Genomic DNA, 13,653 nt, shown 5'->3' with positions numbered 1-13,653 from the left:
AGAATGTAAAATTCTTTAATGTGGCAAACAACAAACCGGTTTTGGCAAAAAATACAGCCTTCTTCAGTGCATTAACTGACATAAATTAACTTCCCATTTAAATAGTGCAATACTAGACCAGAGTTAAAGCTGACTGGTACATACCAAAATTAGCTCAATTCATTTAGGCCAGGCTTAAACAAAGCCCCCAGCCTGACAATCCAACTGGATTCCTTATTATTTAAAATAGAATGCCATCCTGTTTTATTAGATTTATTTCCTTGGCTTCTATTGATAATCATAAACTGAAATTTAGCAGTACAATGGGTCATTATATGTTTATAAAGAGCGTTATTCTTTTGTTTCTCATATCACTGAGATGTTTACTAATTCTATGCTTTAGTGGTCTAGATGTTTGCCCTACATAGAAAGCAGAGCAAAAACAAGTGTCCAAATAGATGACCCAGTCACTGCTGCAGTTGCGAAAGCATCGTATTTGGAATATATGTGGGGTATTGCTGCTGCTAAATTCTTTTCCTTTGCAAACATGTATGCAGGCACTACAATGGCCACAGGGAATACTGCCAACTAACTTGTCCCCAAATAAAGTGACCAGTTGTGTAGTAGTAGGGGTAGAATGTTTATGAGTTAAGTGAGAGTTGATTGTGCGACATCTTCTGTAAGAGAAAAGACATTGTGGGGAAAGCATTCCAGCTAATTTTTCATTGGCCAACAGGATGTCCCAATGGTTATTAATAATATGTTTGAAGCCATCCGTATTGCTTCCAAATGTTGTGACCAGATGGATGGGTTGGGGAGATTGTCCATCCCTTTTCTTAGATCCCTTGCCATAAATCAACAAAGTCTTTCTATCTTGTTCGGTAGCAAATGAACATGCCCCTTTGATGTTGTCTACATGATAGCCCCTATTTAGAAACCTTTGGGATAAATAACTTTTGCTGGTATTATAGGCTACATCTGAAGAACATATGCGCTTAATGTGTAAAAATTGGGATTTGGAGATATTTTGGATAATGTGGAAGGGGTAATGACTGGAGGCATGAAGTAAAGTGTTGAACTGGGTAAATTTTCTATAGACCTCCGTTTGTAATGTATGGTCATCCTGACGTAAGATGTGAACATCCAGGAATGTAATTTGCTTGTAATCATAATTAAGTGTAAAATGTATCTCCCACTTATTTTCATTTAGATATTCTACAAATTCTTGTGCATATCCAGAATCACCCCTCCACACCATCCAACAATCATCCAGATAACGTCTTCAGATGTCTATATTATCCAAAAATATGTTATGGCTCTGATCATATATCAATTGTTCTTCGATGCAGCCCATAAAAAGATCTGGATAAATGGGAGTGAAAGCCGCTCCCATAACAGTGCCTCTTAACTGCCAGTAGCATCTCCCATGAAAGCAGAAAACATTTTTAGTGAGAACATGTTCAGCTAAACAAACAAGCAGAGTGCTGAAACCAGAAATGTAAAAATCAGCTTTATTCAGCCAGAATTGAATGGCTTCCAATCCTGACCAATGTGGGATATTGGTGTATAGGGCGGTAATGTCCAATGTGCATAAAAGCCAACCTGGCTCCAACTGTGCGTCATTGATGATATTGAGAAATTGAGTGGTATCTTTCATAGGTTCATAGGTTCATAGGTTGGTACTAGGCTATCAGCCCTAGGGCCTATACAAGCCTAACCATAACAATTCCCTGGCTATTTCTTCCCACATTATTTACTTTCCTGGACCCCTGTCTAGCAGGGCGACTGACATGATCCCTGGGGTGAATTTCCTTTCTCCCATCCAATTGTCAAGGTTCTTCTTGAAGAGGTCCAAAGAGGCACTCTGCTTGACATGTATGGGCAATCTATTCCAGAGTCTGGGGAGTCTCTGGGTCAGGAATCTATCCCTCCAGCATGTTTTGTTTATTGTGATGACAAGGTTTAGATCCCTGGAGCGTGTAGCTCTGAGGGATTGGGATTTCTTTAAGTGTAGCATGTCCAACAGCTCTGGGTTTGACATGGCCTTGTATGTTAAGCAGAGATCGCCTCTGAGTAGACGATATGCGACAGAGTATAGCTGGAGTTTTTTAAGGCGGTCAGCATAGGGCATCTGCTTTAGGCCTGTGATTCTTTTAGTGAGGTATTTCTGAGGCCTTTCCAGTTGTTGCAGATGTCTTGAGAGGTACATACCAAATGGGGCATTGTATTCTATAATGGGTCTAATGAGGGATGAGTACAGTGGGACAATGACCTCCTTCTTTCTGGATGAAAAGCCCTTCGTGATGAGGTGTGCCACATAGAAGGATTTCCTGACTGTTGTGGCGATGAGGTTATCGAAGGTGAGACCACTGTCCACCTGTGTCCCTAAGTCTCTTATCACACTTTCTGTGTTTAGTGTACTGCCACCTATATGGTAATTAATGGATACATGTTTTTTTCCCAAAGGGGATAACAATACATTTCTTGGCATTGAGCTTGAGCCCATGGCTCTGGCACCAAGCATCTGTTTCTGTAAGGCCCTTTTGTAGAGTATCCACATCATTTGGGGATTCAATAATGGCTCCCAGTTTGCAGTCATCTGCAAACTTTGTTAGCCAGAGTCCCTTAGTGTTGACCTGTACTTCAGAGAAGTAGATGCCAAACAAGAGCGGCCCCAGGACTGAACCCTGAGGTACTCCACTTGTCACTTGTCTGGAGCTGGATTTGGAGTTGGCTACTTTTACAGTGTGGGTTCTATCAGTAAGCCATTTAGCAACCCATTGGGTTACATAGGGATTAATGCCCAACTTAGTAAGTTTATCTATAATTCCAGAGTGGGGGATGGTGTCAAAGGCCTTGGCAAGGTCTAGATAGGCTGTGTGGACCACCTTACCCTTGTCCATGGCTCTGGAGACTGATTCAAAGAAGTCAATCAGGTTCAGGAGACAAGATCGGCCCTTCACAAACCCAAACTGGGTGGGGTCCAGTGTTTGAAGGTTGCCAATGTCTTTGTTTATAAGTTCCATGATAATACGCTCCATGGCCTTGCAGATAAGGCTTGTCAGACTGATGGGACGGTAGTTTCCGGGATCCAAGGTGGATCCCCCCTTGTGGATTGGGATAACTGTAGCTCTGCGCCACTCAGTGGGCACGAAACCTGAGGTGAGGCTATGATTAAACATGACACTTAGGTGAGGGGCCAGTTCATATTGTAGTTCATGTAGTACACAGCCCGGGATGTCATCTGGTCCCATGGATGCTGTATTCTTGGCTTTAGAGAGTGCGTTTTGTACCTGTGTGGCCGTTATTACTGGAATTTGATTCTAGATCTGACCAGAGGAAGAAGTGGTTGCAGATATTCTGTGAGGAACGCAGATAATGCTTCTGTCAAAGATCCTCGACCCGATACAATCAGTCTGCCTGGTGGTTTGATGGGATGTTTATGTAGCTTGGGGAGCAGGTATAGATATTGCGACTTGGGATCTTGGACAGTCAATTGATAACCAGTCCTCTGAACAATGATCCCTTCTTCCTTTGTCAGTTCCAGAAAGGCATCAATTTCTTTTTTGAACTTAAATGTTGGGTCCAGGGGCATATGCATATAAAATTTGTTGTTGGACAGTTGTGTTATAGCTTCTGCTTCATACATGTTCCAATCCATGATGACCACTGCCCCCCACCTTTGTCAGCTGGTAATACTAACAAATCATGATTATTGCTAAGCTTATATAGGGCTTCCCGTTCTTGTTTGGTAAGATTCTGTTTAGTATTAGTGCGTGTATTCATGTTGAAGTGCAAATCTTTGAGCACATATTCTTTAAAAACTGAAACATGTTTGTCCATGCGAGGTATTAAACCGGATTTACGGAAGTGAAATCCAATAGATCTTTGAGTTTGATTTGAATCTGAAAAAAATAGTTTAAGGTTAAGAGTTCTGCAAAATTCATGAATATCATTTACAAAGGCATGTTCAGCTGCAAAAAAAGATGGAACAAAATTTAACCCTGTGTTCAATAGTTTTATTTCACCATCTGACAAAGGTTTAGAAGAAATATTATGAACAGTGTTAATGTTTAACATGATAGGATATTGTCCAAAAGTTGTTGGGTGTTGTGTACCTCTCCGGTGTTTCCTATCCCCCATGTTTCTTGCCCCTAAAGGGTCAGTGCTAGGTCTTAACTTCACTACCGAAGATTCCTGAGTGGAGATACAATCGAGATCCGTAGCTGAGGACGAATTGTCCCCTGATGTTCCCCCATGGGTGTGACTCTTATTTCTAAGTATGGATCTGAGTCTTTTTTTCTTGTTAATTTGTTTATTGCTTGAATCCTGAAATCTGAAACTCTTATTTGTTCCAGATGGCTTACCTCTGTCATAATCTAATGTGTTTCTGTTAAATTTTTGTGTTTTTTTCTTAATCAATTGTTGTTCCAAAACTGAAAGGTCTGTGGCCAACATATTCAAATATTTACTAAAGAAGGATTCCCCTTCATACATTTTAGCTTCCTCACAGTTATCAGTTACTTCAACAATACATTGATCTATAATTCTTTCATAGTATGAGATGAGAGGATCAACAAATAGCATAGAAGCTTTATATTGGGCCTGAGCCCAATCTTGAGATAATTTCTCATCTATCTGACTAACCAAGGGTTGGGTGCTGACACATAAACCCCTGGGGTTGATGTCCTTAAGTTTATATGTTTTAAAAAGCTTCAAATGCCAAATGTTGGATCTTAGTGTCTTTATACTATTTGTTAGTTTCTGAAATAGTGCCCCAAAGAGACAATCAGGATCATCCTTATCCAAAATTGCATTGTCTGACCCTGATGGTCGTAATCCAAAAACTGTCAAATTATCACGGTCTGCTGAGAGACCTTCCAACAATTTAGAAAGATCCATACCTGTTGATTTCTAAAGAATATATATTGACATTATATATAGGACTAGACTAGCTAATACTGTGATCTGTAAGCAAATATTGCACAAAAACTAGTTTGGCATAAGACTAAAAATGCTTCTCCAACTCCAATTCAAAAAAATAATAATAAATAATAAGGTTTGCATTATGCAAACTATTGGTCAAAATGAAAACTGTAAACTATAAATGGCTTAAGCAATACATCCCATATTATGATTAGTACAAAAACCCTATAGGATATAAAAATGCAACCACATTACTACTATAAATCCTGAAAAGAAAACCAAGTAGTTAGACAGGCTAACAATCAAGCAATTGTCTGAATACAAAGTACAGCCAGTTAAGGCACATAAAAAACTTTGTTAATTATATACACATTATAAATGTTGGATCATAGTTCAAAATCTATCAATATAGAGCAACTGCACTCTTATAATACATACAATCATTAAGGGAATGCAATAACTGGGAATATGTCTGGTAAAGATATTAGAAAATTAAAAACTATTTGATTAATATGGCAAGGGGCGACCTTCATCTCAACCAAGAATTAATTCCTTTTGATTAGTTGTAATGCATCATTCATTTGATACACAAACAGAGAATATCAGCCCAAAAAGAGTAAATCCGTAACACTCTTTATAAGAGATGGCTTTCATCTCCACTCTTTACAAACATACAATTAGTTGATGCGCTGACTTACATCTCTGCTTAATGTTTATATGTACAGAAAGCAAAAACAAATTGTAAAGACCTCAGTGGGCCCTTATTGCTTCCAACAATATATGCCAAAGACTAAATATGCCAAAGACCAAATCCCAGTATGCATGCCCCTTAACTTGTATTCAATAAACCTGAAAGAGTGCAAACATATAGCTCTGTATTGGTAGATGTAGAAAATTAATCTCAAAAATGAAAACACCGACCCAGGCTAAATGGCTGCAGTTTGTATAACCAATTGGTATATAGATTTGATAGGCCTAAATTTATTTATTATAGAGAAAAAGACTTTTGTATGATAAATATGTATACTTAATGCTTGTAAATAGCAGAACCCGAGGTCCAAAAACCGATGTTAACACCAATATGCTTATATACTAAGCATCATAGCGGATCTGAAACTTTAAGTACATCATAACCAGGTAGTAGATAGGTACAGCATTCTATCATAATATGTTAGTTCCACAATACAAGAAAACTGAAGTTTTATATGCGTACATATTAGTCCCATCAGCTAATAGTTCTTCCGATTTGAAAATGTCCCATCAGAGATGGTATAATAAGTGAAAACAATATTCCGATCCAGTCACGAGTGCGCCCGAAATCTGAAGAACTATTAGCTGATGGGACTAATATGTACACATGTAAAACTTCAGTTTTCTTGTATTGATCCAACATTTATAATGTGTATATAATTAACAAAGTTTTTATGTGCCTTAGCTGGCTGTACTTTGTATTCAGACAATTGCTTGATTGGTAGGCTGCCTAACTACTTGGTTTTCTATTCAGGATTTATAGTATTAATGTGGTCACATTTTTATATCATATAGGGTTTTTGTACTAATAATAATATGGGATGTTTTGCTTAAGCCATTTATAGTTTACAGTTTTCATTTTGACCAATAGCTTGCATATTGCAAACCTTATTATTTATTAGTATTTTTTGAATTGGAGTTGGAGAAGCATTTTTGGTCTTATCCCAAACTAGTTTTTGTGTAATATTTGCTTACAGATAACGGTATTAGCTAGTCCAGTCCTATATATAGTGTCAATATATTTTCTTTAGAAATCAGCAGATATGGATCTTTTAAAATTGTTATAAGGTCTCTCAGCTTCAGAGAAATCAGTTAAACACCTTCTGTCATAAGATGGATGATTCTGGAACTTCTTAATGTAAAAGCACAGCAAATTTAGCTCCCAAATCCAGATTAGCACCTAAGCAAGTCCCTAAAAAGCCTTCTGGCTGATGAAACAATCTCACTATAAACTTCCCTGTGTATTTTGCAACTTGGACTGTCCAGGCTACTTTACTATTGTCACTAGAACAGCAGTCCCAGTCTTCTTAATGTAGAACACATACTGGTTAGCCAAAAGTGAAAAGATACCAACTAGTTACAAGTAGTTGTTGCTTTAAGCCCTCTTGTTTGTTTACCAACTTGGACAGACAGTCTACCTTTCTACTCCCACTAGAATTGCAGTCCCAGTCGTCTTAATGTAAAACACACTTTAGATAGCCAAAAGTGAAAATGTAAGAGGAAAAAAAAAAAAAAAACTAGCTACAACAAGTAATTCTTTAAGCCTCTGCACATTTTCCACCTTGGACTGACTGAGCTACTTTTATACTGGCACTAGAATAACAGTCCCAGTCTTCTTAATGTAAAAACACACTTTGATTAGCCAAAAGTGAGAATGTATCAACTAGCTACAACAAGGAATTGTCACTTTAAGCCCCCTTGTGTGTTTCCCAACTCAGACAGACCAGGCTACCTTTATACTCCCACTAGAATTGCAGTCCCAGCCTTCTTAATGTAAAAACACACTTTAGTTATAATGTCGAAAGCGAAAAGGTATCGGAAACAAATGACTTAACTAGCGACAAGTAATTCTCACTTTAAGTCTCCCTATGCTTTTTCCAACTCAGAGAGACTAGGCTACCTTTCTACTCCTACTGGTATGGCAGTCTCAGTCTTCTTAAAGTAAAAACACACTTAAGTTAGCCACAAGTGAAAGGGTATCAGAAACAAGTCTAACAACTAGCTACAAGCAACTGCAAGGCAATTCAAATGCAGACAAGCCAGTAATGAAGAACACACAAACTTTAAGGCAATTTCAAAATACACTAACAATCTAAGGAGAAGGCCTTCCTAGTTTCTTCTGTCAGTAACCAGTAAGACAAGCAGAGGAGATAAGACTGGGAGGAGTTTCTAGGGCCAGGTATACAGAAGATGAGAATGGGAGAAGCCTCTAATGCCAGATATACAGTAGGGGCAGGCAGCTCAAAAGCCTCCAAGTAGAAAAGCAAAACAGGAATAAGGAGGGTAGGAAGGAACCAAACTTAGAAAAACTCCTAGGCCCAGCAAAGAAACTAAAATGCAATGCAGACTACAAAATCCCTTAAATTAATACTTTTAACTTCAGATAAAGAGCAAACAGCACATGAAACTGATTTAAATGGTAAGATAATTGTAATTAAAATGTAGTTTAAACTTACTTCCCTGGATGCAACATATAGTCCAAATGCTTTGTTATCAAGCTTCCAACTTTCCAGCAGCCCTAAGACTTACCATTTTCAATATTATCCATTTTGATATGGACATACAGATTTACTACTTGAATTTATGACAATAGTTTACTCATTTTCAATAGCTTTTCGTCTAATTAATTTCACCGATTCTGCTTAAATCCATTTGGGGTACTCCCTCCCCCTTACTTAAAAACTTCCTTACATTACCTCTACTTCTTTTAAGAAATAATGATTTTCCATGAGTATATCTTTCTATTCAACAAATGTATCCATTCACTATATTATTTTTCATATATAAATATAAATGTATATCCTGCATACTCATATAATGTAATAAAGTATTACTAGCATAATTTTTTTTCTTAGATTTTTTAAACACGTTTATTGAATTATCACTTTAGACATAGGCAAACAATACAGTAATAGAAAAGAAAACAAACCATAGTAACATTTTCCATTTGCATCTATTATACATGACATATGTTTTCGTTCTTTATAACTGTCATCAGTCCAACATGACGTAAATTAATTCCTGCCTTCCATTAAACCTCACTCTTCCTTCCAAAACATTATTCTGCATGAATTGATCCCACAACATGTATTTCTATGTAATTTACTCCTTTCCTAATTTAAAGATCCCTCTTCAAGTATTTTACCTCTTGTATAATATTCATTAATTCAAATACAGTTGGCTTAGACTTTGATTTCCATTTTCTAATAATTGTTTTTTTGGCAATCAGCAAAATTAAACTTAATAAGGTCTCACTATGTCTAGGCAATTCTGATCATGTGACCCAGCTCAAAAGAATAATTTTCTTAACTGCAGCCATTTGCTCCTGCAATATTTCTGACAGTGTATAGATAGGAGCAGAGAATGAATCAAAGTTATTATCACAAACCTAGAAGTAAAATCGCATCCATTTACTAGTGTAGAGTTTTCTGGTGGAAGGCTTGTGGGAGGCTAAAAGAATCCTAAGAACTGTGGAAGAAAGTTTATTACACCTGGCAATCAATAGAACTGGAGAAGCCAAGCAGTGAGCGTGAGGTTTTGAAGGTTTGGGTGAACTAAACCCTATGGATGGGATAGGAGATCCAGACTAGGTCCACAGTCCACGGTCATTGAATCAGGTTAGGCCAAAGAAAGGGGAACCAAATCTGTTGAGGCCAGAAGGGAACAATGAGGATAACCTTGTTCTTCAATCTGATTGCTTTTTTTAGAAATTGGGGAATTAATGGAAAAGGGGGAAAGGCGTACAGGAGTCCAGGGTGCCAATCATGCAAGACAGCATCTCTTGGGGACTCCACCTGAGGGGGGACAAGGACAAAGTAGCTGCTGCACTTGGCGTTCAAGGGTGATGCAAAAAGGTTGCAGCAAGGTTGGCCCCAGCAACAAAAGATATTTTTTGCCACTCTGGGATTGAGACACCACTTGTGAGGCAGAAGAATGCATCTGCTCAGTTTGTCTGCTATCACATTGGAACTCCCCAGAATAGGCATTGCTATCAGAAAGTGGTTGGAAGAGATCACCCACTGCTAGACTCTGGGAGCTTCTTGACAAAGGGGGTATGAATTGGTTCCTCCCTGTTTCTTGATGTACCAAATTACCAACATATTGTCTGTTTGAATTGCAACTGTTCCCAGTTTGAAAGGCCTGCAATGTTAAAAGCACTGCCCTCATCTCCAGAACAATGATATGCAAGCTGGCCTCCATTAGTGACCAAGTACCTTGGACCATCTTGCCCAGATAATGCCCCCTTCATCCCATCTGGGAGGCGTCCGTGGTCACTATGGCTTAGGGCTGACATGGGACAAACGGCCTGCCCAGGAGAAGTTCCTCCAGTTAGGTTGGTAATCACAATCTGGTATGACATAGGTTGATATAGAATGGAACACTGGGATGCTAGAAACCATTGCAGAACTGTCATGTGAAATCTCACCAGGGGAACTAATGTGATGGCCGTCGCCATCAAACCTAGGGCTCACAGAACTAGTTGTGTGGCTACTGTCTTGCTTCTGATAATTTTTTTCCACCTGGGTCTTGATCTTTTTCAATCTCAGATAAGGTAGGAAGGCTATGCAAGTATTGGTATTTAGTACCGCTCCTATGAACTCTATAGCCTGTGTTGAAAGCAGGTGTGATTTTTTTGTAATTTATGGTAATCTCTAGGTTGGCACAGGTCTGCAGAATGTAATCTCTTGCTTGTTCTAGTAGATGCCTGGTGGGAGTGGTAATGAGCCAGTCATCTAAGTAGGGAAACTCCCGGAATCCCTGCAGTCTCAAGTGACCTGCTACTACTGCCATGCATTTGGTGAACACCCTGGGGGCTGTGCTAAGACCAAAGGGCAGGGCTCTGAACTGGTAATGACTGGCTCCAGACAAAAGTGGAAAAATCTCCTGGAATGCTTGTCCATCTTTATTTGGTAATATGCATCCTGGAGATCTATCAAGCACATCCAATCATCTTTCCCTAGAAACGAGAGGACAGACTGAACTGTGACCATATGGAATTTTGTCTGTTGAACAGATTTGTTCAAAATACTTAGATCCAAAATTGTTCTCCAGTCCCATGTCTTTTTTGACACTAAAAAGAATCTTGAGTAAACTCCAGATTCTATCTAATCTTGTGGGACCTCTTGGATGATTCTTCTTTCTATCATTTTTTTTTGCATTTCTAGTGCTGTTGGTTCCTGCTGACTGGGTGGAACATTGGGTATTTTCTTGCAACTGTGGGGAGGTAGCAGGAAGGGTATGGTGTAGCATCTGGTTATAATCCTCTGCACCCAAACATCGGAAGTTATCTGAAGGCAGGTGTGTCGGTGTAGGGATATGTGTCTCCTGACTGCCTCAAAAGGAAGGCAATCGGGTATCCTTTCAGGAACACTAACAGGGTTTACCTGGAAATGTATCCCTAAAACCATGATTTTTCTGGGCCCCTCTGGTGTGTGGACTGCGTCTTTCATTAAAGCTCTACCCTCTGCCCCTGGGGGAGCCACTGTGATTTGTGTCCTGGAAAGTCCCTTGGGACTTTTTGAACCACATTTTCCCGCTCCTCTGGTTCCTCAAAAAGGACCATCGAGAAGTAGAAAAATGTACACCCACTGCAGAAAGGGTCTTTCCATCCTTTTCACACCTAGGCAATGTTTCCTGAAATTATGGGCCAAAAAGGGATGATCGGTCAAAGGGGGAATTGACAAATGAAGACTTGATTGGCTCTGCAAATTTCCAAAAGTGCATCCAGGTATGTCTCTTTATGGCTATGCCTAATCCTGCTGCTCTAGTCGTTCCTTTGGCTGCATGTGCTATGAGCCTCATGGACAAATTTGAAATGTACTTTAGGGTGGCCAAGTGAGAAGCAACCTCATCTTGGACTTTGTAAGTTATGGCTCCTACCAGGGTATCTGATAACTTCTTAATTAGATCCCTTTGGTGTCTGGTAAAGTGTGCCATAAAGTTCAAAGACCATAAGGCAAAGGTCGATGAAGCGCAAACCTGCTTTCCAAACCTATCCATTGCTCAAGACTCTCTATTAGGAAGATGGATAGCGACCACCACTACCACCATGGCATGTACTGGCAAACCCTTTGCCCAAAACTGATGTTCCTTGGGTGTAGTTAGAATTTTGTCAGGCCTCTGGAGGATGGGTTCTATGGTGTCAAAAGCCTTCCACACTTGCTTTGAGGTCAATTTAATGAGCTCATCAGCAGGTAGAGTTACCAATAGGTGGATGGTAAAGAGCCGAAAGCCTGTAGGTACACTGACTTTTCTGAAGAGGACTTTTGGGATGTCCAGCCACTCCTCTGTTTAAGGATCTTAAAGATGTCTCCAAAGGAGATATCGTCTGGTAGTGACCATGTGGAAACCTCCCCCTCATCAAAATCAGTGTCCTCTGTGATGGATTTCTTTAAGAAATCTATTTCCACTTACACTTCCGCTTCTGAGAAACCTCCTCAGTGGGACAATCTGAGGAGGTTCAGAAGAGGACAAAACCTAAACAGGTGCCGCCTGCAGTTTCGGCACTCACTGTCCAGATGTTGGGATTGGTTGAAGCTCTGGATGAGGGGAAGGATGTGACAACTGCTCTGACAGGTGAGGAGCTGACTGGATGCCCACAGTGGAAAGGGCCCTCTCTATGGCTTGGAAAGCTGGTCCCCCCAAAGAAGGGAGCCCAGAACCAAGAAAGACTGCCTTGGAACTGTGGTCACTCCCCACTCTGAAGAAACTGCCCCCAAAGCCGAAGCCAGGGTAGATCTAATGTGTGCCAAAGCCCCAAGGTGTAGAGACAGCTCTAAAAACACCAGAGTTGTGTCCCGCCCCTCAGAACTGACAGTATAGCTATGGCCCCGTGAGTTCTCCTGATCTGACAAAGCCGAAGAACTCAGGGTAGAAATTGGAACTGGAGATGAAGATTATGTCGAGAATGAAACAGTCAGCACTGTAAAACTCATTGCTGGGATCTCCAAGGCCTCAGCGGAGGTCAGAGGAGGAAGATTAGGTAGGGTCACAGAAGGAAGGGTTCCGGCACCAGAAAGGGATGGAACCGAGGACACACCTGAAAGTCCCCTCACCACAAGGAGCTGATCCACCAGCCTCAACACATCCATTTCTGTAAGATACTTGGTGGAATGAATTGACTGGGTAGAGGGGGATTTTGGTCTATCCAAAAGGGGGCTGGGTAACTGACCATCAAAAGGATCTATGGATGGAGAGTATCTGGTCCTAGGACGATCCAGGAAAGAAAATTCGGTGCTTTCAGTTGGAACCAAAGACATTGGTCCTGAAATGGGAGACAGCACTGAGGCTGTCAGTTCCATGGCTGGTGTAGGATCTGCCCCAAAACTTTGGCACAGATGGAGGAGACACTTTTGGTGCCAAGATCAGCACCAAAGTATCCTTTGTAGTAACTGTCAGTTCCACACTGGTATAGGGAACCAAAGTTCTAAGCTTTTGGTCATCGGTGCAAGGGAGAACCTGGAACAGATCGACTCCTCTTTTTAGGTTCCTCAAATTTTGAAGATTAGGAAGACAAGGAAGGAGAAGAAACATCCATTTTTCTATTGCTAGAAAGACCAGATAAGGCCTCCTCAGATGAAGATTTTATCATCCCCTTTAACAACAATTTATTCTTCCTTTCAACCAGAGCTCAGTGACTGAAACCATGAGAAATGGAACAATCCTCTTGCAAATGCACTTGGCTGAGGCGGTAAACACAAAGAGAGTGCCCATCAGAATTGGGAATTTCATGGCCACACTCCAGACATTTCTTAAACCCAAAGGTGCTTTTACCTTTATCGGCCATGATTTATACAACATAATCTCACACACACACACACACACACACACACACACACACACACACACACACACACACACACACACACACACACACACACACCACAATATGAGTCTAAACTAAAGGTACAGAAAGCTACCAGCAATGGTAGGTAAGACTACAGTGAGTGTAGAATAAAAATTGTAAACTACTACAACTTTTTTTAAACTAGAAGAAAA

At 40.1% G+C, this 13,653-nt stretch overlaps 1 protein-coding gene across 1 annotated transcript in view; it reads left to right on the top strand.

The window, feature by feature from the left end:
• Positions 1-13,653, top strand: part of SLC23A3 (solute carrier family 23 member 3) — a 1,305,121-nt gene that overhangs the window by 518,629 nt on the left and 772,839 nt on the right. The window lies entirely within an intron of this gene.

Source organism: Protopterus annectens, chromosome 6.part0 (genome assembly GCF_019279795.1).
Source record: "Protopterus annectens isolate FY-2018-M chromosome 6.part0, PAN1.0, whole genome shotgun sequence".
NCBI classification, from domain to species: domain Eukaryota; kingdom Metazoa; phylum Chordata; order Ceratodontiformes; family Protopteridae; genus Protopterus; species Protopterus annectens.
The sequence above is the reverse complement of the archived record's forward strand: the minus strand, read 5'-3'. Positions and strand labels throughout refer to the sequence as shown.